The sequence below is a fragment of the Balaenoptera physalus genome, assembly GCF_965194825.1.
Source record: "Balaenoptera physalus genome assembly, chromosome: 20".
NCBI classification, from domain to species: Eukaryota; Metazoa; Chordata; class Mammalia; order Artiodactyla; family Balaenopteridae; genus Balaenoptera; species Balaenoptera physalus.
In genome coordinates this window covers 61,909,844-61,936,141 of record NC_138901.1, presented here as the reverse complement: position 1 = coordinate 61,936,141, position 26,298 = coordinate 61,909,844, and the positions used below count along the sequence as shown (strand labels likewise).

At 40.0% G+C, this 26,298-nt stretch overlaps 1 long non-coding RNA gene across 4 annotated transcripts in view; it reads left to right on the top strand.

The window, feature by feature from the left end:
• The window catches only part of LOC309650293, a 230,710-nt gene that overhangs the window by 117,663 nt on the left and 86,749 nt on the right, over positions 1 to 26,298 (top strand). For all 4 annotated transcript variants that reach the window (XR_014257503.1, XR_014257504.1, XR_014257505.1 and 1 more), the window contains exons 3-4: positions 6,288 to 6,492; positions 20,080 to 20,203. This is a non-coding gene — a long non-coding RNA (uncharacterized lncRNA). The remainder of the gene's footprint in view (positions 1 to 6,287; positions 6,493 to 20,079; positions 20,204 to 26,298) is intronic.

Here is a 26,298-nt window from a genome sequence, read left to right as displayed (position 1 = left end):
CTGAGCATAATGCCTTCCAGGTCCATCCATGTTCTCACAAATTATAGTATTTTCTTCTTTTTAAAGGCTGAATAATATCTTATAGGGTAAATATAACACATTTTCTTGATCCATTCGTTCATCAGTGGACATTTAGGTTGTTTCCATGCCTTGGCTATTGCGAATACTGCTGCAATGAACACGGGAGTGCAGATATTTCTTAGAGATCCTGATTTCTATTCTTTTGGATATATACCCAGAAGAGGGACTGCTGGATCGTATGTAGTTTTATTTTTAATTTCTTGAGGAGCCTCCATGCTGTTTTCCAGTGGCTGTACCAGTGTACATTTCCACCTACGCTGTACAAGGTTTCCCTTTTCTCCACATGCTCACCAGCATTTATTTCCTGTCTTTTTTTTTAAATTGAATTATAAGTGGTTTACAATGTTGTGTTAATTTCTGCTGTACAGCAAAGTGACTCAGTTATACACACACATATATTCTTTTTTATATTCTTTTCCATTATGGTTTACCCCGGGAGATTGGATATAGTTCCCTGTGCTATACAGTAGGACCTTGTTGTTTATCCATTCTAAATGTAATAGTTTGCATCTACTAACCCCAAACTCCCAATCTATCCTTCCCCCAGCCCCCTCCCCTTGGCAACCACCAGTCTGTTCTCTATGTCTATGAGTCTGTTTCTGTTTTGTAGATAGGTTCATTTGTGTCATATTCTAGATTCCACATGTAAGTAATATCATATGGTATTTGTCTTTCTCTTTCTGACCTATTTCACTTGGTGTGATAACCTTATCTCCTGTCTTTTTGATAACAACCACTTAACAGGAGTGAGGGGATATCTCATTGTGGTTTTGCTTTTCATTTACCTGATAAGTAGTGATGTTGAGCCCCTTTTCATGTACCTGTTGGCCATTTGCATGTCTTTGAAAAACCGTCTGTTCAGGTCCTTTGTCCATTTTTCATCGGGTTTTTTGTTATTTTGCTATTGAGTTGTATGAGTTCCTTGAATATTTTGGATGTTAACCCCTCATCAGATATGTGGTAGCAACCCAATATTTTGATGCTCAAATTGTCCCTGCTTTGTTTGGTGGGATCCTTCAAGAAGACTTCTGTGCCCTTTAGATTTGTGCCCCTGATTCTTCAAACTCTTTCAGACTTTCTGGCACAATGTTCCAGGGTCATCTTAAATTTCTTGTCCTACCGCTAGGCCAGATCTTTCCTCCAAGGTGCCCTGGTTTCTTTCAGTGAAGTATTTAGAACATGGGCACTCAGTGGGTTCATTGCTTTGGGAGACGAGGTGGCTGCTTCGTCAAGTTACTCCTAGTTACTAAACTAGGAGACTTTAGTGACAATTGTGCTTCTGATTAACGTCCTTGAAATCTGGAAGTAGACCCCAGACAGGGTGGAGGTCTTCTCAGTCCAACTACAGATGGATCCACCTACAGATATTTCTGTAATATTTAGACTCAGAGAGTAGAAAATGGTTGGTAAGACTAAAAATGTGAAGAACACAAAAATGATTTTTCTTTGCTTTATGCTGTAGGTAGGAAAATGTGTTCACCTGGGACCAGTTCAAGCACTGTGAATTAGTTCCCTGTCATTTCTATCCAATGTGGACAAAGCAAGGAAAAAAAAAAAAAAAAAAAGCAATCAAGCATTGTTCTGTATGTCATGTGAAAGAAACTATTACTACAATTTAGCTTTTTCAGCAGGTTGTTTGCATAGCAGTAAGATACATACCCAAGCACAAAGGATTTGAGGAAGTAGTTACATTCTCTCTAAGCTCCAGATTGATCTCCTGCCATTTTGAGGTTTGCTGATGAATTAGGAGGAAAAATGTCCCATGTTTTATAGATGAGTTTTCCCAGCTACCAGATTACAAGCTAATGAGACAAATTTGGGGTGCATCAGGTCTAATTTACCGCATTTCCAGGCTCTTCTTTCTTCTCCTCTTCTCTCCTGGGGTCTCTGATAGGAAATGTAGGTAATTTCCTCACCACAGTAGAGTTTAGGTTAAGAAGACTACTGTAACTAATCCAGTTGCAAACGAATCCAGTAACTAATCCAGTAACCCAGTTGCAGACATTCTAGGGCCATATTGCCCAAAGTGTTTCTCACTTGACTCTGAGCCCTAGAAGGGCAGAGACTATGTTTTATTTTATCTTAGAAGTGGAAGTAGTAATAGTTACAGCTACTGTTTACTGAGCAGCCACAGAGAGCTAAACGTTTGGCTTATGCCCATTCTAATTCTCACTGCAGTTCTTCAGGGTGGTAGGATAACCGTCCCCATATTCCAGAGGAGGACCGAGGCTTCACCACGAGGTTATAACGTGGCCAAGATCCGACAGTTGGCGGTAGGATTGAGCTGTGAACTGTGGAATCTGGCTACGTATTCTAACCAAACTGGGTCGGGGTGAAGGTGGGGAGCAAAACTTTGAAATGGGGGGAAGAACTCCAGGCTGGACCCTCACCTATGGCTGGAGCCTTAGAGTAAGTAAGTGACTCCAACTTTTTGATCCTCAGTTTCCAAAATGCTAAAATGAGGCGGGGACACCTGGCCGCCAGCATTCCTTCTAGCTTTATTCTTCTTTACTCTCCCTTGTCAAAAATTCTGCCTTCTGCACCATTAGGGGAAAAGCTCTGAAATTCCTCATCCCATCACCTTCCTCCCCACCTACCCCAACCGTTAGCACCCATCTTCCCCCTTATTTTAGAAGTACCTTTTCTAAAAAGAACTGGAAGCAATCAGCTGCTTTTGGAAGAGTAGATGCTCGGCAGATAGAGGTGTAATATCAAGCAATTCCTACTTGAGTGCAACCCAACGCATCCACAATGTGCCCGGGAATTAAAGGGGAAAAAAGTCCATATTTACTTATCCTCTTTTAGTTTTCTTTGCATTAGAACAAATAAAGAACGAAAGATTGTTTTTTAAATGCAGAAGCATCAACAACGAAGATCAGCACACTCTGTAAAGAAAAGCCAAATTCTCCCTAAAATAGAGAGGCCTTTAGACACGTGATAAAATCTACTCATTCCATTGTTATTCTCAGATGAAAGAGGGGATGCTGTTTTTAAGCTCCAAAATCTATTGTGTGTAAAAGTGCTTGGTAATGAAGTCTGGGGGAAATATCAAGCATGTATTTATTTTTAAGTGTATATATTGCTAATTTATTTATTTAGACTGAAGTCCAAACGTGTACTGAGATCAGCATTAGGCAAACAAACAAAAAAAAGGCTAATGCTGAATCTCTGGGGGAAATGAACACATTTTCCACACTGGAGTTTGAAAATTAACACCTTCAAGAACCAGCACTCATTAACACATCAAGAATTAGGGTGATACCTCTTTCAGCCCTGTGAGTGAAACAATTCTTTGTATTCGGTTTTTTGCGGAAGGCAGAGGTAGCCCTGGCTTCCAGAAGCAGAATTCCATGGAGGTCAATCCAGGTTCACCTGTCAAAAATAGAATACTGACCTATAAAGAATTTATTCCAATGTAATCTTTTCAGGGTCTGGGAGTATTCTGAAGAAATACAACCGGGCAGGGGTACACTGATGGATGGGGAGTGGAGGACCGTCGAATCCTCCCCCTTCCCAGGAGCCCCACTCACGTGACGGCTGCAGCCCCCTTCCCATAGGACCCATGTTGCAACCTGGGCCCACTTCACCTGGGCTCCAACTCCTCAAAATAGAAAAAGAGAAAACTCCAAATTGTGTCCCAATAACTAAATCAGTGGAAGGAGGCTGGGTGATTGGGGGAAGGTTTTCTACTGCAGAAACACAAAAATCTACTTAAAATTTAACTCCCCTTGAGTAAAAAGACTGTTGAAAACCTCTCCTAGAAACGGTGGAAACTGCTAATTCTCCGTCTGTAAGTAAAGGGCTCTCTATAGGGAGAGGATATGCCCCACTTTAAAAAATAGAAGTTATGATTATTTGCATTACAAAAGGATTCCCCCACTGATGGGCAGTTTCACTGTATTCCTTTTTTAAAATTTAACTTGTGCATTATAGAAAAAAAGTAGAAAATACAAATTTTTTTAAAGTAGAATAAATACCCCATAACCCACCTCTCAGAGATAAACACTGCACACATCACCCCCTCCCTGATATTTTTTTCTTTTGCATATACAATGACACATATATTTTGGACCAGAATAAAATCACATTCAACTTATTATTTGATAGCCTATTTTTTCACTTAACATACATTATGAATACCTGTTCCTGTGAAGAATATATTTCTCCGACATCAATTTTAATGGCTGTATGGGCTTTCATGAAATGGGTTTATTGAATATTCTCCATGGATGTTCATTAAAATTACTTTCGATTTTTCACTTTTATAAAGAATGCTGCAGTGTAGATTTTTTCAGCTAAATACTTACTCACTTCTCTTATTTGTCTCTCTAGAATCAATTCACAAATCTGAAATTCTGTTGGAGGATGTGCCCATTTAAAGTGTTTGTTCCTTGTAGCCAGACTGCTGTCCAGAAGCCTGCCATGGAAATGTGCAGTTTTTAATAACCACTTAGTAGGAACACAGCTTTGGAAACTCCTCGGGGGGGGTCTTTCTTATCTTTTTCCTTTTTCCAGCATGTCCTTACCTATTTGCAGGCAGCCTGCCAGGTGGTCCCGATATATCGATAGTGATAAAATTACAATTTCATCACTAATTGGAGAAGCCTTCAGGAGCAATTTCCCATGCTTTCAGATCTTCTTGATCTTGTGCTCTTTCTTCAGAAAAAAAAAAAAATTGGTATTTTCTCAAACATGGGCTCATTTTCAGTGGTCCAGCAGATACGCCAGCTCCTCGGCCCCTGCAACAATCTGGCGAGGTAGTTACTATTTTCCACAATCATGAAATTCAATGAAATCATGCTTGTGAAATACTTGCAAGTAACTGTTTTTGAGGTCCCCTTGAGGATACCGTGGTGACATAGGGTCCAAGCTTGGTGGTGATCCTTGAGGAGAAGGTGAGGAAGGGGTGTCTTTCTAGTTTGATCTCAACACTTTTCCCAGGCCAGTGAGGTTGGGCTAGCATTTTGCACACTTGGGAGAGGTAAAATTCCCATTTCTTTATAATAGCTCCCCTTTTTAATGAAGATTGGATATATTTTTCTATTGTTTGAAACCAAAGACCCTCAAGATGGATTTAGCTTCCTGAAGGGTCCTTCAAGATAAGATACAACTTTGTCCAGGGGAGGAAGCAAAAAACTGACTTACTGAAAAATTGAAATGCAGAGGAGACCCTCAAAAGCCTATATTCCAAAATGTCAGGTAAGAATTAAAATAAATGTCAGATAATATCAAGATAAAACTCATTCCATTGCTGCCTCATTTTTTTTTTAATCCAAAAGATTGCATCCTTTAAAAAGCATTTGTTCTTGCTCTACCTGTCGGAAGTTTGATAACCTGACCTCAACAAAAGGAAGAGCCTACACATATCAATTCGTCAGGATTAGGACAAGAAAGCAGCTACTCTCTGTATTTGGGGTATGAAGGATTTTTGTATAGGGATTTAGGGTCTTAGACAACCATCTGAAGGGCTGCAAGTGTGGATGCAATGCGAGATACCCCCAGTGATTTCGTCCCGGAACACCAACGAGGGGGCTTCTCAAGAACGGACCAGGAGGGCACCGTGTATCTTGTCTGTCCAGATATCTGACTGCAGCTCCATCTGGAGAGAAATACCTTTCCTTCTCATCCACCTTCCAAACATCCCGTGACTATGTCTCACTTAGCAGACTCTCCCCTGGACCATATGGGAAAAGGGATTTTAGGGAGTGTCGTTTCTAGTTTAGCCATCTTCAGATTAAACCTTAGAAGGGAGTGGCAGTGATTCCCTTAGAAGGGACTGACAACAGACAGTCCAGCATCTGGGAGACCTTCTTCTGGATGTGTGGCCTGCAAGCCATGCAGAGGGTCTTCCTAGTCCCCGGAAGGAGATGAACAAGTGAGCTAAGCCTGTTGTTGAGAGGTGTGGGGCAGACCCCTGGGATGGGAGGTGGCCTTGACCAAGCAGGGAGAGAAGAGGTCACAATTTCACCAGCTGCAGACATGGAAAGTCACAGGCAGACCAGGGGCAGCAGTGCTACAGAGGCCATGGGGACAAGTCAGTGCCACGACTGAGCAGGTAAATCTGCAATCCATCTCCTATGTAGTCAAAGCCACCACCCCTTGCCTCTAATACGTGCCACGTGGACACAGAACTTTTCCTCATGGACGCAGAGCAGCTACTCCTTCTTTCATCTACGTCTCACCTGCTTTTTCTTGTCCCTTTGCAGACTGGGTCCCCTGCTCCCTCATCTGACTGTACGTGGTGGCCACGCCCCAAACAGCAGCCTTGACCTCAAGTTTATCCAGCCCTCCAGCTCCACAGCCCAATGCTGACCTCAGTGCCTGCCTCTACCAGGAGAGAAGGTTGCTTGGTCCATGGAGTTATGGCTGGACTAACTCCAGATGAATGGTTATTCCCAGAAGACGCTGAGGGTAAGAAAGAAACCATTTTCAGAGGGAATTCTCAGCATCTGTATGGTATTTTCCTTCTCTTAAAGTGGAAATCACAGCCTCGGAGCTAGCATTTTCTCTATTTGAAATCAATTAAACATCCCCCACCCCCGCCATCAGCAAAGGAATTATTAAAAGATACATTTATCAGAACATCGTTACCCAAAAAGGTCATAGATACAAACAGGCAACATTCAGATTAGAAAGAATTGAAAATCTGTAGTTGACATTTGCTGAAGGTGTTGGAGGGAAGCAAAGACTTTGAGAGAATTTGATTAAGAAAGATTGCGTGTTTTTAGTAAGTCTTGAAGAAGGATTAAAGCTTTTCAGTAACAGCCCTCTAGCAAGAAGTGGGTATTCCCGACAAGAAGAAAAAGAACAAAGAGAATGGGACCAAACCAGACCTGCCCAAGCCATTGGCTTCCATACCTGGCTGTGGGTTACCAGCAACTCCTTTGTGAGAACAGAGCTTGATTTCTGCACTCACGGAATATCCTTCAGAGATCATATGTAGTAAACTATGAACAGTTCTTTCCAGAATTTATTTCCAGTGGTCATTACCAAATCCTTGGATTTGTCTCATAAATCCCTGAGACACTGCATCTTCCACGTATTAGACGCATGGATACTGGAGCTGAGTAGACTACAGTCCCTTTACAGAAATCTCTTAATGAGTCTTATTTTTGTCCTGAAGGTACAGTAAATTTTTAAATGGTAGTATTTTCACTAGGTAGTCGGCTCTTTTAGGACAGACGCTAAGTCCTATCATATTCATGTTCTAAACATATAAGCTTGTGTCTGGCACATACTGGCTGCTCAGTAAGTAGCTGAACTTAACAGTTTAAGAAATACTTTGAACATCATTTGTTGATGTAATCATCACAGGAGTCCTTTCGTGTAGGTAAGAGTATTAAGTGGTACTGACCTGCCTCCGTATTTTACCTCTCTCTCCCAGTTTGCCTTGTAGCCCAGGATGGGCATGGGCAGGCTGGAGGAAAGTGAATGGAAATACTGAGTGCTGAGGCTTGTGGTCAACTGATCATCTGTTGTCTTTTAGGCAGACTTTCCCAGTGCCTCTTAGCTTGAGAGCTCCTTGCTTGAAGGTCCCTTTGGGTCTTTGTTATGGATTTAGATGGTGAAATATAGGGGCCTAGATAACATGGAGTGCTGAAATGACAATAGCAGAATGAATGAACTGAGTGTATGTGCTCATGTGATTTCTTGGAGTTAATCTTTCATTCATTTTTTCAGCCTTTATTTCAGAAACTATTCATTAGAGCAAGCACGGGGCTGGCGTTGAGGACGTGATGTTCTTTTTTTATTATTCTTTTTTTATTGAAGTATAGTTGATTTACAATGTTACGTTAATTTCTACTGTACAGCGTGTTTCAGTTATACGTATATATGCATTCTTTTTTATATTCTTTTCCATTATGGTTTATCATAGGATATTGAATATAGTTCCCTGTGCTACACAGTAGGACTTTTTTACCGATTCTATATATAATAGTTTGCATCTGCTAATCCCAAACTCCCAATCCATCCTTCCCTCAGCCCCCTTCCCGCTTGGCAACCACAAGTCTGTTCTCTATGTCTATGAGTCCATTTCTGTTTTGTAGATAAGTCCATTTGTGTCATATTTTAGATTCCACGTATAAGTGATATCATATGGTATTTGTCTTTCTCTTTCTGACTGACTTAGTATGATCATCTTTAGGTCCATCCATGTTGCTGAAAACGGCATTATTTTGTTCTTTTTTATGGCTAATATTCCATTGTATATATGTATCACATCTTCTTTATCCATTCATCTGTCGATGGACATTTAGGTTGTTTCCGTATCTTGGCTATTGTGAATAGTGCTGCTGTGAACACAGGGGTGCATGTGTCTTTTCTAATTAAAGTTTTGAGGACATGATGCTCTTAATCATGCCCCAGGTTGAATAGAATCCATAATTCATATCCAGCAATAGCAGCACATTTTTTTTTAAAAAGAAAATGGAGTGATAATCAACCACATTATGCGACCAGCAAGAAATGCCTTGTTCAGTGATAAAATTTCTCCCTGTAGAACTTATCTCACCTGGGATCATTTACATTAGGTTTTGGTTTAACTATTCCTCTCTAGAGGAGGAGGAATGTATTATCTTATACAGCCTATGCCAGCTGTGAATTTCCTGGCTACACCAATAAATGTATACAGAGAACATTCTGCGTGATAATTCAACTAGTCTTCTACTTCTATCACCTGCCTACTGATGCTAGAATAAACGTACTGGGGGAGAAATGACCTTTAAAGGGTCATATAAGGAGTAAGCTCCTTCAAAGATTAAAGATCTCTCCATTTTTTTTCCTCTTTCAGTTCAAAGGAGAGATAGGTTAACAAAACAAACTCATAAGAGATAAGGTTGAGGTGAAGCTGCCCGTTCTGCAGGCAGTGGAGCAAGGTGTGGGTTTCAGATGAAAGAAATTTAGGGATATGTTGGTGGATGGGTCTTACCAGGAAAAAACCAAAACCAAAACCAAAACAACCTGCTTCCTCACTTCAGAAAATGATGAATCTTTTCTGTCTGCCTCTGTGACCTCGTTAAGATGAAGAATGTTTTGTATCCTTTGGGGGTAGAGGGGTGTCGGGTCTGGCTTTGGTGTCATTTTTGTGGATATAACTTCATTGTTTGCGACTTAGATCATAATCACTTCCTAACAGCACCGAAGGGGAGGCTTTCTTTATGAGAAATGCTTTCAACCCTACTCTTCAGACTTGGCCAGACTAGGAATCTACTTATCACTGAGGTCTCAGTTCCTGTCCTCTGTCAGCACTGGAGCTGCTAACCCCTCCTCACCCCACTGCAGTGGCACCAGCCCCTTCCCGGTTGCACCCCATGCCCCCTGCCTAAGCATTTACTGCAGCAGTTTTGGTATTTCTTGCTCTTAACTTCTAGACTAGAGTCGTTCCATTGGGGTGTTACTTTCCCAGGATGCGGGGTGCCTTTGGGGATTTGTGGGTGGGGGGGAGGTATTTTTTGGTTGTCACAGTGACCTGGAGGGCACTGCCAGCATTTCACAGGCAAGAACCGGGGAGATTGTACCTTCTTGCCATGCAAAGAATGAACCAACAAAAAGAATGAACCTCATCTCTCTTGAGTTTTGAATGTTCAGCTGGACATTTATGCACAATGAAAACCCAGTTTATACTCCTCTGAGCCTAGAATCTAACTCCACATTATATACAAAGTAGATTTCTATGCTCATAGTATCCTGAATTCTCTAGGAAGACAGCTACCTAGAGAATTCAGCTGAATTCTCTAGGAAGACAGCTACTATGTAAGTCAAGGAAAGACTGTACTTTGTTTTCTTTAAAAGACCTAGTTTTGAGTCAACAAAAAATAACAACAAAAAATATGAGCCTACCCCTGCAACTGTCACAGTCAAGGTGATTCTACACATAGGGTAGGCATTTGGTGACTTTATTACGGTGGGTCATGCCTGAGTATTTGCATATTGAGATACATGTTTCTCATGCAGCACTTTTATTTTTCATTTATATTACAAAAAGGTGTTCTGTTGATTTGTTGATATGTGAGCAGATAGATTCCATTAGCTGTATAAATAAAAGAAAATTCAGGATAATAATAAGGGTGATTAGAAAATGTTATAAAGAAGGAAGTGCTGGGTCTGACAGAGGTAAGAACTACTATACTAGCCCATAACTTCCTTGAAGACCTTCCTGTCATTCAAGGGGAACAATCATATTTGTATCTTTATCACTGGTTCATAACAGAATGCTTCCCACTAGAAGACACCAATATAGTTTAATGTTATTTCATGCGTGTAACCTGCATTTCCTGTTTCTCGCTAACGGGAAACCCTTCCAACATTGACACAAGGCTACAAAATCATTTCCTCTCAGCTGTTTCAAGGAGTTATCGGGGAGTGTCTAACAGCAAATAAGATCAGCTTTGTAAGGCATCAATCATTTTTATAACAAAAACAGAGCTACGTATATCTGGGAGCATGGTGTATGAGAAAGGTCTCTTTACGACTGAGTAAAGAACGAATGACTTGGGCTTCCCTGGTGGCGCATTGGTTAAGAATCCGCTTGCCAATGCAGGGGACACGTGTTCAAGCCCTGGTCCGGGAAGATCCCACATACCGTGGAGCAACTAAGCCCGTGCACCATAGCTACTGACCCTGCGCTCTAGAACCCGCTAGCCACAACTGCTGAGCCCATGTGCCACAACTACTGAAGCCCATGCGCCTAGAGCCCGTGCTCCGCAGCAAGAGAAGCCACAGCAATGAGAAGCCTGCGCACCACAACGAAGAGTAGCCCCCGCTCGTCGCAACTAGAGAAAGCCCGCGCACAGCAACAAAGACCCAGTGCAGCCAAAGATAAATAAATTAAAAATTTTTTTAAAAAGAATGAATGACTTACTAAATGTTGTTGAGAAAATGGGCTATATCCATACTGAAAAAAAGTAGACCCCTGCCTCACACAAAAGCACAGAAACCCTCTCCAGATGGAATAAAGACATAAATCTGTAAAGCAAAACCTGAAAACTGTGAGAAGAATACATAGAAGTATGCTTTTATGAACTTGGAAGAGGGAAGAATTTCCTAAACAAGACCCAAAAAGTACAGATCATAAGGAAAGGGTTGATAAATTTGACCATATTAAATATTAAGGTCTCTGAATTTCCATACACCATCAAGTATTGCATTTCCTAATGAAAAAAAAAATATTAGCAGCGTATCTAACTCATGAAGCATCCAGAATATATTTTTAAACTCCTATCAGCCAAGAAGGAAAGGACAAAAACATGCAAAAGTAGACAAAAGATGTGAACAAATAAATCAATGAATAGGAAGCTCAAATGGCCACTAGTTCCATGAACAGTTCAACTTTTCAAGCAATCAAAAAGTGAACATGGCAAACTGCTTTATGCCTCTTAGCTTGGAAAAAATAGCACTTCTGAAAAAAAAAAGGGTTGATGAATATTCAGATTCTCAGATGGGGCTGATGAGAGTGTAAGTTGATCCCCTCACTGCAGAGAAAAGCTTGCTACACTTTGTGAAGTTAAATTCAAACGCAATATATGACTCATCAAATCCATCGCTAGGTAACTACCGTCAGTGGAGTGTATTGCAAACTGCTTTTTAAAGAACCCACAGTAGAAAGTACCTTTTACAGGACAACCCAGTACATATATACATATACATTTGTAAATAAAGTAAGACATCATTTCATACAACTTTCATTGCCCTTAATTACATGTGAGGCACTTTCACATTTTTTATATTACTTTATCATGTTTCTTAAAAAATTTTGGTGGTGACTTGCTAGATTTATTTCACAGTCCTCTAATGGGCTGCAACCAATACTCGCCAAGAGAAGCTCTCAAACACGCATGAGGAGATGTGTAAGAGGGTTACCAGGAAGAACCCTGTTCTCCTTACTTGCAACCAGTTTCCGTTCACAAACCATCTATTCTCTTCTTTGAAAACTAGGAAACCATCAAACCATCAATGTTTGTTTCAAAGCCAAATATGTTCATTTTTGGCTGTAATAAAATACTTTTGTCATGGAGCCTTTGAAGTTCTTTGAACTCCTTAGAATAAAAGTGCCAGCTTAATATGGTGATGTTGGTCTCTTTAAAGCCGAGCTCCACATCTTAGGTGATAATCTCCCATCCATCTTCATGAGGGTTTCAGATCCTCTGTGTTTCTCTTACCATCCGTTAGATGTTCTTTCCTACCCATAGTGATCTGAACATCTACCGGAGGCCAAGCTATAGTTGTCACTATAGATTTCTCTTGCAATAGCTCAATTTAATCATTGGATAATAAAATGTCTCAGTTGGCGAACTCTAATGGTGATAGAATTTCACCATGAAACCAGGTCATGAGCAGCAGTAAATTCAAAGAATCAGTTGAAGAGTCCAGATGAAAAGACACACAAAGCAGAAGATCAGCTCAAAAGGAGGGTTGGAAAAATAGGTTCAATATGTAGTGTTAAAACACTCAAAGGTGAACAATGATTTCCTAAAGTAGGAGATATGGGTTCCACATCATTAGGAGTGCATTTCCCAAACTGATGACCCACAAACTACAGTTCCATAGCATGTCACTAGATACATTATGATAAATATGTTCTCAGTTCAAATAAGGTTGTGAAATTCGATTAAACATAGTTAAACAGATTGTTTTAATAGCTGAGATTCTTAGAAACTCTACATTTTAAATGTTTATTGTGGTTCCCCCCAAACAATCCCTAAATGTTTCCCTGCCTTGTTTAATCATGGAATGTGTTATGTACTTTCTTCCCCAGAGCATCCATTAACCTCCCCTCAAACTATTATTTTGCTCAAGTTTCTTTGAAAAACATTATACTAGGGGGGAAAAAAGTACATAAGAAAGAAAATGAGCAACATAGAAAAAAGGAACGTAAAAAGCGGAAAGCATAAAATAAAATAATAGAAGAAATTATGGTATTTGTAACATTAAATATAGATGAATTAAACATGCATATTAACATTAAAATTTCTCATATTAGATGCAAAAATTAAATTTTAATTTCAAAAAGCACAAGGGAAAAAATAGTAAGTTAGAAGAACAAAAATGAGAAGAATTGCCTTCATAGTATAAACTAAACTTTATATTTTATAAAGAAATTTTAAATTAAAAATTTGAAAAAAGAGAGAAGGGAAGGAAGGAAGGAAAGAAGGAAGGAGAAAAGAAACAGAGAAAAATAGGTTGGCACAACTAACATCAGGAACAACAGAATTTATAACAAAATTGTATTTTTAAAAAAGGAAGGAAGAAATAATCCTCAATAAGGCAATCATAGTTATGAGCCTATATAGTTCAAGTGACCTAGAATTGAAATATATAAATAAAAATTATTATTAGATATACAAATAAATATGTAAGATCAAAAGCAGAGCTGTGATCATTAGACTAAACAATTGGATTAAAAATACATAATGACATAGAAGATTTGAATAATGTAATTAATAAGGTTATTTTATCAAACATGTTTATATATCAAATTTACACCCAATAGAATACAATTCTTTCCAAAAATCCATCACTTATAAAAGTAATTAATATACTAGGCTGCAAAGAAAAATTTAATAAATTCTAAAATATAGACATTAAACAGGCAAAAATCTATGAATACAGCATAGTGTCAAGCAGTAGAAAGAACATATCTGAAATATATAAATGACAAAAATGAACTAAAAAAGACATTGAAAACTGGAGTTGATCACTAATAGTGAAATAATTTAGGAAAGCTTCTAGATAATCAGTGATTAAAACCCCAGGCCGAGGTGGTTTTGGGGTGAGTTTTTTGAGCCTTCAAGAAAGAGAGGATTCTCATACCATTTAAACTGTCCTAGGAAAAGATAGAAAGTTTACCAATTCAGTTCATGAGGCCAGCTTCACCTTGGTGCATAGCCTGACAAAGAATGAACTTGTCCTGTCTTAGCATCACAAAAGAGGGGACAACCAGATAACACATGTATCTTCTGATGTAATTCAACATGAATCACACATCCCCGATGTGAATGATTACATTCTATGACAAAATATTTGACTTGAATACATCAAGATTAGATTTTACTCCATTTTACAGGATATATATGGGCTAGAGGAACAAGCTAAAAAACACAATGAATAAGTAACTGATTCCAGAAAGAAGGACATTCTGGAGGATTGGCCTGATATTTCAAACCAAGCCAGTGCTATTTGAAAGAGACTTAAAAGAAATAACAGGCAATCAATCAGCCAACCAACCAATCAATCAACAGAATTAAACAAAACAAAACAAAAAAAGAAATAAGAGGCAAATGTGAAGTGTAGTCCTGGATTGGATATGATTTTGAAAAAAAAAACAGCTAAAGAGACTTTTGTGAACAATCAGGGGAAGTTTATTGTAGCCTAGCCATTAGATAAGACAAAAAATCATTGAAATGGAAAGATAAATAATATTAACAAAAAAAAGTTACAAAGCAGTATATACCATGTGAACTCACTTTGGTATAAAAATTATAAAAGGATCTGAACTACTACATTGTTAAAAGGGCATTCTGTGAGTAGTGGGATACAATGTTTTCATATTCTTTGTTTTGTTCTCTGTATTTTATAATTTTCTTAAATATATATATGTGCTTTTGTAACAATGAAAGATGATTGTAAACTACAGTATATGTAAAGTACTCCATTTACAAGTGTGGCAAAAATTTAAAAAATACATAGACTAGTTTGAATATAGTGAGTTCTCATAATTTTCTTAAAATTAATCTATACATGTTATGCATGTTCAGTCCCAATTTCAATGAGGCATTAAAAAACTTTAGTTTATTATTATGGTACTAAAATCAATAGCCATAAAAGAAAATTGACAATTAAAGGAAACTATATAACTTTTTCTGTATAGAAGTAATTGAATGGCAAACGTTGAATAAGGGGCAAAGTTTTACCATACAAAGAGCAAATTAACATGTAAAACAAATTTTTATAAATCAGTGAGAGAAAATAATACCCCTACCCCACCATAAAGGCAAATGATTTTAACATACATACCTAAGAATTACAAGAACATAGCCAAGGAAGTATTGGGCTCCTGGTGCACTACAGACAGCTCCTAGGCAAAGATGGGCATAACACACAGCCCGAGCCTCTAAAATGGGTCTGCAAACTCAAGTGTCTCCGAGAGTGGGCGTATAGATGTGTGAAGCAGGATACACCATGGGTACCAAGAAATGGGAAGTGATGAGGGCTGGGTAAACTAGAACGTTAAAGTCTTATCAAAGAACAGCCAAATCAATGTTCTTTTCTAAAGTTGTACCTCTCTAATTTGGCCCGTGGGCCATGAGGTTGTGACTTGTGTGTTGATGCTAAAAATAAAATGGTCCAAGCAGCTCTGGAAAATGTACTTTGGGCATAGAATGACACATTTTCTGGATGAGTAATAAGAAGGAAACAAAAGATACCAATGGTGTCCCAGGGCAGATTGCTTAAATGTGCAAAATGTAAAAGCATGCACTACACATTTTACCCTCAAGAAGACTTCAACAGAGTCAAAGGAGCTTTTAGGTGACTTTCAAGAGGACAGATGCAGGGAACTGTGGAGAGAGCTATTATATAGAAGGAAGAGAGTTACAAGAGCGTGACTGAGGGAAAGAGAGGGTGAGAGAGCGTTGTTTGCCATAGAAGTTGACTATGAACAGAGCCAGTGCCATAGAAGGATGGCTGCAGGTAGGAACAAAACCATGGGGAAGGCTTTCCCAAGATAATAGTTATCATTTGTGGGTCCTGTTGGCCTGGAGTATTTAGGTCTCCACACACATCTTCCTGTGTATAAAAACATTCCTTTACTGAGTTGTATAGTGTACCCCCCAGAATCATGCCCACCCAGAACCTTGCAGATGTAATTAGTTAAGATGAAGCCATATCAGATTAAGGTGGGCCCTAAACACCGTGACCAGTGTCCTTATAAGAAGGCCAGGTAAGGACACAGACAGCCATACTCACAAGGAGAGTGCCATATGGCCGGGGAGTGGGGGGGGGCGGAAATGGCAGTGATGTAGCCACAAGCCAAGGAATGCCAAGGATGGCCAACCACCCCCAGAATCTAGGAGGAAGCAAAAAATGATTCTTTTCTGGAGCCTTCAGAGGGAACACGGCCCTGTTGACCCCTTGATTCCAGACTTCTAGACTCCAGAACTGGGAGAGAAGAAATTTCTGTTGTTTTTAGCCACATAATTTGTGGTCCTTTTAACAGGGAGCCGGACCCTGTGGTCCTCCCCACACCTCCATGCCCTCCGCCTGCCTTTTCTCTGTAGAAAAACTTTAGCAACAGAGTAAATTGAATCAGAGAAGTGAGAAAATGCAGAAGCAAAGGAAAGCAGTCCAACGGGACAAAATAATAATAGGTTAGTCATTAAGCAAAGTCAAGGACCTTTAGTTCCTCCTCAAGGGCTATAGGTAATATTCTGAGCCATCTCCTGGGAGCTGCCTTAGAGACACTGAAACCCCACCAGGTGGAAGAAGTTAACTACGTGATGACCAGGCTGTAGCCATGACAGGAGCTGCCACAATTCCGAGAATTTTCCTCAAGGAAACGGGAACGAATCGACCCTGGAATTGCAGACTAACTGTACTTAAAACAATCAAGATGACGCTGATCAGACCACCGTGTGACCGATTTCAAGACGACAGTCGGAACTGACTGTGCTGCTCTACGTGTAGTCCCCTCCCTCCAGCTATACACCCCTGAAACTCCCCTTTAAAAGCTCTTGCCCACTGATTGTCATTGGGAGAGTCGGCCTTTGGACATGAGTCCACCCACCCCCAGTTGCCAGCCTCCAAAATAAAGCAAACTTTCCACCAACTGTGCCTCTTTATTGGCTTTAGAGCAGTGAGCTGCCGGACCCCACTTTCTGTAACAATTTGTTACTGCAGCCTTAAGAAACGAATACATGTCTTACATTTGACAGCAGAGAGAGAAGTCAGGCTGGAAATGTTGGGATAGAATGCAATAGAGTCAGATCCTCTAAATAAAAATGCCAACAGGCTGTTTTTAATGGAGCTGGACAGCTGATTCTAAGGTTCCTATGCAGAGCAATCTTGCAATGAAAACCAGAAAAAACAACAAATAAGAAAAGCACGTGAAGGGGAATTATCTCTGCCAGGTAATAAAATACACTACAAATCCTCTAAAATAATGTGACACTGGTGCATGAATAGACAGACAAGTAGTCGACGAGAGTAGAAAGCAGAAGTAGACTCACGTTCATGTGGAAATTTAGTAGCTGATGAACTTGTCTTTTTGCTCTTGTGTTGGTTACCTTTCTTCTGCAAATACACTCAGCTCAGAACTTTTCCCCAACAGGTAACAGGGCTTGGTGGCAAGGCTAAAAGGAGGGTTGATTTTCAAAAGAATTGGGAGAGCCTCTGGCCCTTGAGAGTAGCTAATGTGATGGAGAGAGGGTCCAAGAGAAGATGGCTTTCTTCTTCCACAAGATCTCGGGCACTTGGAACAACGAAGAGACATTATGGAAGGATGGCGCCAACCACATATCCAGCTGATGGGAATGCATGAGCATCCCAATAAATCAGAAGTAAAGATGTTTGAGTATGGAGTATGAGGAGTCTGGAGCCACAGAGACCATCCGCCAAGGTGTAGACTGGTTTTGAAGCCCAGATGAAGACTCAACCAAGGCGAGCACCACCTTTTCTTCTGTGGACCCCATCACATGAGGCATGACCAGGAAATGGAAAGTGGACATGAGGTGAGCTTTGCTCAGGACGATGGTCCTGAGGCTCCATGGTGGACCAGATGTGCCGGGACCAGGAATCCCTACGTCCTGGATAAGACCTGATCTCAGGAAGACCCCACTCACCCTGTTCGACCTTCTTCTGCACCGGGAGCCATCACAGACGATCTGGGCTGGGCCAGGTGGCACCAAAACAGTGCCAAGGGGAAAGACTGAGTTTAAACCAAATGGCGATGGACACTCACTTGTGCTTCTTTGTGGCTCAGATGCCACCTTGGTTGTGTGACTATGGGAAATGTGGGGAAAATGTGTATCTCATTCTTACTTTCTCGTTTGATGAATCAGAAGCATTTATTATGCTTTCCACAAAATGAGCGTGACCAGAGGCTAATGTGGTCTTTACACTTCAAATGTGGGAAGTCACTGCCATGTCCTTGGACAAGTTAGTGAGAACTAGTTAGGAAACACACCAGAGATTTTCAAATCCCAAACCCCATGTGCTGTCCTGCCTGGGGCTGAGCGCTTTCCATTCATGGTATGCTGTGTTTTATTTTTTCCATTTCTAAGTCAGTGTTCTCAAGCGGTCGCTGGACTTCTAGAATGGTGACTAATAGCACAATTCAATATGTCCAAGTCTAAAATGATGCCAAAAGTAACATTTTCCCCCAATTGTTTGAGAATATGTGCTTATAAATGATTTCACACATTTGGACTCAATTGACTTTTTAGCAGGATGAAATTAATTGCTCTTAATAAAAATTCAATTTATAGTCACCTTTTGCCTAATTCATTAAATAAGAGGAATTTTTGGTCTTTCCCTTCCTTCCTCAGTAATCCTTAAAGAGAGAACTTGAAAAGATAAGTCAGCAGCATAATGAATCCTTTCGGCTCTCTAACTAGAAGTGTCGTATCACTGACTTCTGTATTTACTTTCCTTTATTTACTGAATCAATAAAGCTTTCGAGCTCTTTTTCCTTGTTCAAACAAAAACAACACATTCTCCACCATCACAACCTCATTTCACGAAGGAATTTGCTTTAATCATAATTAAGCGAAAGCTCCTGAAGTTCTGTTCCACCACCAGTGTTAGAAGGATTCTGAGCAAATAGTTTGCCAAAGCCTGTAATTTGCGTAGTAATGCCTTCAGCTCGTCACTGGGATTTGCAGCAATGACTACTTTTTAGCTCAGCCTCATGCCTAAAAAGCATTTTAATGGGCTCACAATGACCATAAGTGCTATTTGCAAAGGTCTGAAAATTGTGGATAATGATATTCTGTGCAAGAAATCATTCTCTTAAACTAATCACACACATTCTGTTCATTCCGTCAGCCCAGGTTTTGCATGACTCCGCTCAGAGTTGAATAATATCTCCCGGGGTCACAAGCCAGTGACATTGGTGGAATTCTTTGGGTCTTCCTGGAAGACGTTTGACACCATCTCCTCAGCTAAGGCCAAGCAGGGAGTGGAATCTGTTTTCTGAATAATTGGGAACAAATGACTCATATTATTATCCTCACCTTCCACTTCACTTTAGCTGTGAAGAGCAAAACTGTGTCTGTACAGCCAACCAGTTGGATCTTGAGCTTGGAGTTACCGTTCAGATGAGTCAATTGATCAACGTAACATTGTTGAACTGCTTTGATCAGTTATTCTTCCATTGGTCAACATGACTGAGTTCATAGACTATGCAGGCATGCTGTGAGATTTACACAAGGTCCCTCTTCCATGCAAAACTGTCATCAGTAAGGCCAAAACAAGTGGGGGAAAGAATTGGCATTTGTGTTCCTGCTGATTACAGACGGCAAGCGTCCTGGATGCTGGACTTGACCTCTATAGCCTGACGTAGCCAATTAATTCAAGTGCAGTCCATCCAGGGTCCACGTGAAAATACCTTTTTATTAAAAAAGTCAACCAGGGAAGGCTGTATGTTTGAGGAGGGGTGGGCAAGAAGAGTGGAGTGGAAGTCAGGCAAAACCAGTTGGGATGAGAGTTGAACTGTGAGTCTTAAATCCTCATAAACCTATGAAGCAAATGCAGAGCCGTCATCTCCCTGCACGCGCCCAGGACTTAATTCCCCAATAGTTTCAGAGCCTCTTTAAGCGGAGATTAAAGCCTACACCTAGCTCTAGCCACAAGAATCAACGAGTTAATTAACTGATTAGGAGGTACGCAGTTTTCTAAGTTTTAACTCTTTTAAAAGGATAAAGGGATCCCTTGGTAAGCTCTGGGACTGGTGAGCGAAAGGTAACCCTTTGTCTCCTTTTGTTTATTCTCTGATTTTGGCTCAAGGATCTGCACAGAGTGGACGGTGGGACAGGTCTGTGGGTGCTGGCGTGGCAGGCAGATCTGCTGCCAGGAATGCTCCCCACTTCGTAGGCTGTGACCGAGGAGGACCCAGCAACCAGAAGATGAGGTCAGTCATATCAAATACCCCTTTGGCCGGGGCAGGGCTGATAACAAAGCAATGGCATGGAGGCGATGGGATAAGTCAATCTGAGAAGTTAGGAGTATCACCCCTCCATTTTCTCCAAGCTATATAAACAACACTTCCCATACTTCCACGAGACTTCTTTCTTAGGTGGTCTTGAAGGTGGAGAGTCCCTGTGGAAGTCACTAAGTCTATTGAAAATGTAGATTCTCTGTTTCGTCCAGACCCTCAACCTCAGGTATGGCCATGGCACTCAGTTTAAGCAGTGATGTACCAGGGGATGTGATGCGGGATACCTCCATTGGGAAGTGTGAGGAGCCAGTGCACACTGGAGCACGGTGCCCGCTCCTCTGCCCCTGTGGCCACCACTGATGTCCCCCTGATGTCTCTCCATCGACCGGGGGCCCACTGTGGGTGATGACATAGAGTAGGGTCCCCAGCCAACTCATACTGGACATGTAGCCCGAGAGAGAATAACTTTTATTTTTCATCCCTGCTCTTAGGCAAATCAATAGGTAACAGGTATCTTTCAGCCCTAGTCATGCGGGATTCATAATTCCTGTGTGTGGATAGGAGGGTTCTAAAAAGTAATCATTTTAATAAAAGGCTAGATCAACTCAGAGTGTCCAGGATGGATGACCTTGTGGTTTGCACATGCCAAAGACCTACATACACAGCCTGGTTTCAAGAGCTTGTTTCTTTTAATGAAAAAACTATGCTCATTTTTCGCTCATTTGCATCTTACGGTGCAATCTGACAGTCTGGTTCGCTTCTAGTGACATTGACTCTTGGCAAAACCAACTGCTTTATTCTGCATCCTTGCACACCAGCTGTCTCCCCCAGCGAGTTATCATATCCCTACACCCATACAAGCAGGACCAACCGACTGGTTCCAGCTGAGACCTGAGGTGAGGAGCAGGGCGAGAATTTTCTTATCGTCCAGGCATCAAGGTCAACACATTGAGTCCCAAGGTGTTGGAGAAGGATATTTATAGATTGCAGTGTTCTACATTAAGTCAACATTAGAGAGCACGTCAGCAGCAGGGGGTATGGGTTGCATTTTGGAGTGGCTGCTCTTTCCTCTGCTGGCGGCTCACACTCCAAGAAATGCATGGCTAGTCTCCTCTGAGTATTTACAGTCACAGTTGAAAATAACAGCCCTAGGGATCTTAAGCCATTGTAAACATCTGGAGAACAAAGTGCAATCTGTGACACTATTATTACGACGTGAGCTGATTTCCATAACTCAACAAGAACTGGGAAGAGAAGCATGCAAAAATGAGATTGTGAATGGCCCATTCCTTAATTTTAAAATCCTCTATTATTGTTAAAATTAAAACGTTTTAGCAGTTGAAGCAGAAAACTTATAAAACATGGAAGCAGCACAGGGTTTGCATGAATTGGCCAGTGTTCTTTTGTGAAGTGATTCAAGTGGCTTGACCTGGGAGGTCCAGTCTGTCTCTGTGATTTCAAATCTCCCTGTAACTCAAGCCCTCTTGGGATGCTGGGATGCTGGGAGGTGCCTTCACCAAACTCATTCATTAAAGATCTAATGGTGGAGGCGTATCTGTTCCTCTGTCTGTTCCCCCAAGTTAGCTGGAAAGAGACCCTGGTCCACACACACGTCTTCTGCGATGTGTCCATCAGAATGTGCATTTAGAGTAATGAATTTGTGTCATTAATATTTTGGGCATGTTCCATGGTTGTAAAGTATCCCACAAGGGGGAATGTCGTTGCTGAGGACAGAGGTGTTTTATAGCTGCTGCTGATTTACAGGCTGGTAGAGCCAGTCTTCAGTTGCCCTTGAGGATACAAAAGAGAAAAAAGACGGTGTGTGAAATCACCCAGATAGGTCTCGCTCTACTCTGATATGGGGAATGGAATGCAAAGCTAGCTAGCACCTCAAGTGCACATCGTGCCTTTCTTAGGTGTCTTTAATTCAGCCACTCTAAGAGCTCGGTTCTCCTGGTACCTGCCAGGTGGGGGGTTCTCAGATAGGCAAAGAGCAAAAAAAGGGACTATAAAGTCCAACGTGGCAGATAGAAGAGGTAAGGGACCAGCTGAGGACCAACAAAAGCAATCCCACGTGTGAATAAGGCAGAAGTAGATGATCAAGAAAGGGTGTCATAAAATATAAAATTTAATATGAAATGCTGTAATGTTAAGATAGTACAAAGGCATCAAGAAAATGATGTGTCCTTGTTTGTGCTGGACAACTGAAATTTTCTGTGGGTAGAAACAGCAGGTTTTATTTGGCGAGCAGGGCAAGAGAGGAGAACTGGATCCCGGAGTCCAGCAGAATAGGAGAGGTGGATACACCACAAGGAGTTAGGATCAGAGAAAAGTCAGCACACGTTAGCGTGGGACACACGTCATTAACCCTCCACCTTCCATTCAAGCTACCTGCTTAGTGAGTGTCCAGGGCTGGGGAGAACAGAATCAAACTGCAGGAGAATGAGTAAATACAAAAGACAGAACGATAGGAATCGTGGGCCATAATTCTTCACTGAAAGAACCAATATTTACTGACGATCTGCTATGTGCTAGGCATAATCAGCCTCCTTGTATATTTATTCATCTTTGCAATAATGCTGTAAATTTGCTATTATTATCTCATTGTAGAGATGAAGAAATGGCACATAGAGGTTAACTGACTGACATGAGGTCACAACCCTCTCTCCCCTCTACCCATAGTTTCATTGACATTCTCTACCTTCTTGCCCTCCTCTGCCCTTTGAGGAACAAAGGTTTCTGATGCTTTTTCTTCTGAGTTCTTTTAGTAAATATACCTAGATTTTCTTACCCCCAAGTCAGACATGATTATACAAACTCAATTAGGACTGGAGAGTATACAGTGAAAATGAGTAATCTCCTTTCCCCCTGTAGTGCCAAAGCCCAGAGATCACCAAATTTTGCCATTTCTGTTGAACTCTAACTAATGTCTTAACCTCTCTCTCTTGATTGATTGTTTTTAGAAAGTGCCTACAAATTCCCTATTATGAAAATGAAATTTTAGTCCCCTTGCAACAGCTGCCTACTCTTCTGATTCTTACCAGCCACAAATTTTTAGTTTTTCATTCATCTCTTCATTATCATCTGAGCTTTACAACAAATCACAATCTCTTGACCTCTTATCATTACGTAAAATAAATCTTTCGCCATGTTACAGCTGGCCATCTCTCCTGTCTTTACTTCCACCCTCCAACCACCTAGTCACTGCTTTTATATTGTCATGGTTTAAAGCATCCATATTTCATGCTGTAACTGAAAAGTCATCACTATTTTACCTATAAATGGGTTTTAAAAATTGAGTACCCGTAATTCACATTTAACATATTAAGACTGTCTAAATATCATTTGCTGTGGAATCAAGTAGTGGGTTTAATTCATGAAGAAGTAAACGGTAGTCTAGTGTCATTCAAGGTGTCACCTAAAGAATATAGAAACTGAGCGAAGAAACTGACTGTGATTGCATGTTTTCACAGTTACTAATATAATCTTTTCACCTTTTAAGTGAAATCACCCAGCTTCTTCTTTTCTTTTTTTTCACATCTTTATTGGAGTATAGTTGCTTTACAATGTGGTGTTAGTTTCTGCTGTATAGCAAAGTGAATCAGCTATACATATACATATATCCCCATATCCCCTCCCTCTTGCATCTGCCTCCCACCCTCCCTATCCCATCCCTCTAGGTGGTCACAAAGCACCCAGCTGATCTCCCTGTGCTATGCAGCTACTTCCCACTAGCTATCTATTTTACATTTGGTAGTGTATATATGTCCATGCCACTCTCTCACTTTGTCCCAGCTTACCCTTCCCCCTCCCTGTGTCCTCAAGTCCATTCTCTATGTCTGCATCTTACCCAGCTTCTTTATTTTAATTTTTTGGGGGAATTCGGTTTCTTTTCGACATTATTCTCAGAGCCCTTGAACTTTCAGCCAAGTTTGGATTGCTTGGTTTTCTGATCTACTGCAAAGAATTTGTTCTAGAATTTTAAAAATTGTATTCCTGGATTTATTTTCCCCTTACATGTTACCAAACACTTGACCTTGTCAGTCTTAAAATTATTTTTGCCAATCTGATGGGCATGAAATCATTGATGTTTTAATACTTATTTACCTGATCACCAGTGAGGAAAAGTACTTTTTCACAGGTTTACTGATAATTTGTTCTCCTTATCTTTGTTAATTCCTTGTTAATGTCCTTTGACTTTTTTCTTATAGAGAGTTTACCTTCTCCCTTTTTATTTATAGGAGTTCTTTGTCCATCCTGAATACTATTCCTTTGTTAAAGATTCTTTTCCCAATCTGAGACTTGATTTTTACCTTTGCTTTTGGCATCTTCTGAAGCACAGAAAGTTGTTAAACTTAAAGTTAATTTATTTATTTTATTTAAAAAGAAAAGAAAAAATTTTAAATAATGAAATTTGACAAAATCAAATGTATCAACAGTTTCCTGTGTCAGTTTTTATTTCCTGTTTAAGAAATCCCTTCTTTCCTAGCACACTCATTCTTCTCTCCAAGTATCATTTTTCAATAACAGGAAATATCCCCCTTGAGAAACTGCTGATTCCATATCCAGGGCTGAAAATGTAAAAGATGATCTTGGAACATCTTGGACCTGAAAGCAAGGAAATTATCGAAGTGTAAGGAGAGTGGGAAATGGACACAGGAACCAACTTGAAGGGGCTCTCTGGTCAAAGTGGGGACAGTTTGAGGACCAAGATGAATAATGATTATAGAAAATAAAAAGCAGTTAAATACATAAAAATCCATGAGTCCCTAATAATACAAACAAGTAAATTTCATTGATCACTTCTGGAGGTTGATAAGGCACCAATGCACGCATTCTACCTCTCCAGTGAGAACCAACTTCAAAGTAACTACATAGACAATAAAGAAATTCTTCTTTACAGAAGAATTAAGCTAATAAATGCAGAAGGATGATAGAACTAGAAAATAGTCACTTTGCAGAACCTGAAAAATAATGGGTCTAAGGAGATTATCATCAATGGCCATGACGATCTTTAGGCAAAATTCGGTGAAAACTTAATGGATGGATTAAAGTGGACAATCGATTTTAACATCACAAAATGTCTAACGGGCGTTGACCAAGGTGCGTTGTGTAGCACGCTGCACAGCCTGTGAACTGCTCTCGCCCTCTGCAAAACACACACGCACACACACACAAAACAGACAAAAACCAAAACTGAAGCTCATCAAAATTCCAGCTCAAACCACCTGTTCACAAGACCTAAGGGGGAGACAGGAAGCAGTCAGCCAAATCCAGAAGATGCAATATTCTGCAAGACAAATGACCTAGTTTTCATCTTCAAAACAAATAACATGCAGGGGGAAAAAAAGAAAGAGGGTGTGTGAAAAGGCAACTGTTACAAATTAAAAGGGACTTAAGAAACATACCCAGTAATTATTTAGAGCTTTTTTTATATTCTGATCTGAACAAACTGTAAAAAGACACTTGGGAAAAATCAACATACATGGAGCTTTAGATGACATTAAGGAATTGTTATTAGTTTTGTTGGGTGTGCTAAGTGGTACTACAGTTAATTATTTTTAAAAAGCCCTTTTCTGTTAGGAACACATTGAACACATCATAGGTGAAATGATATATTGTCTGAGAATTAGTTTTAAATTCTCCAGCAAAAAGGAAAAAAAATAAGCGGGGAGGGAGGAATAGAGGACACAAAACTAGAACAAAGTTTTTAAAAGACTGAAATTAGGTGATGGTAAGTGGAGTTCATGATACAATTCTGTCTAATTTTGTGTATGCTTCAAAATACCCATAGTTAATATTTTTTAAATATCTCAACTTGCCACAAAGAATAATAATTCTTGCAATAAATGAACAATGAAATTTAAAAATTTTATGTTATTGAAATATAGTTGATTTACAGTGTTGTGTTAATTTCTGCTGTACAGCAAAGCGATTCAATTATGCATATATATATATATAATATATATATATATATATATATATATATATATATATATATATATATATATATATATATATATATATATACACATATTCTCTTTCCTATTGTTTTCCATTATGGTTTA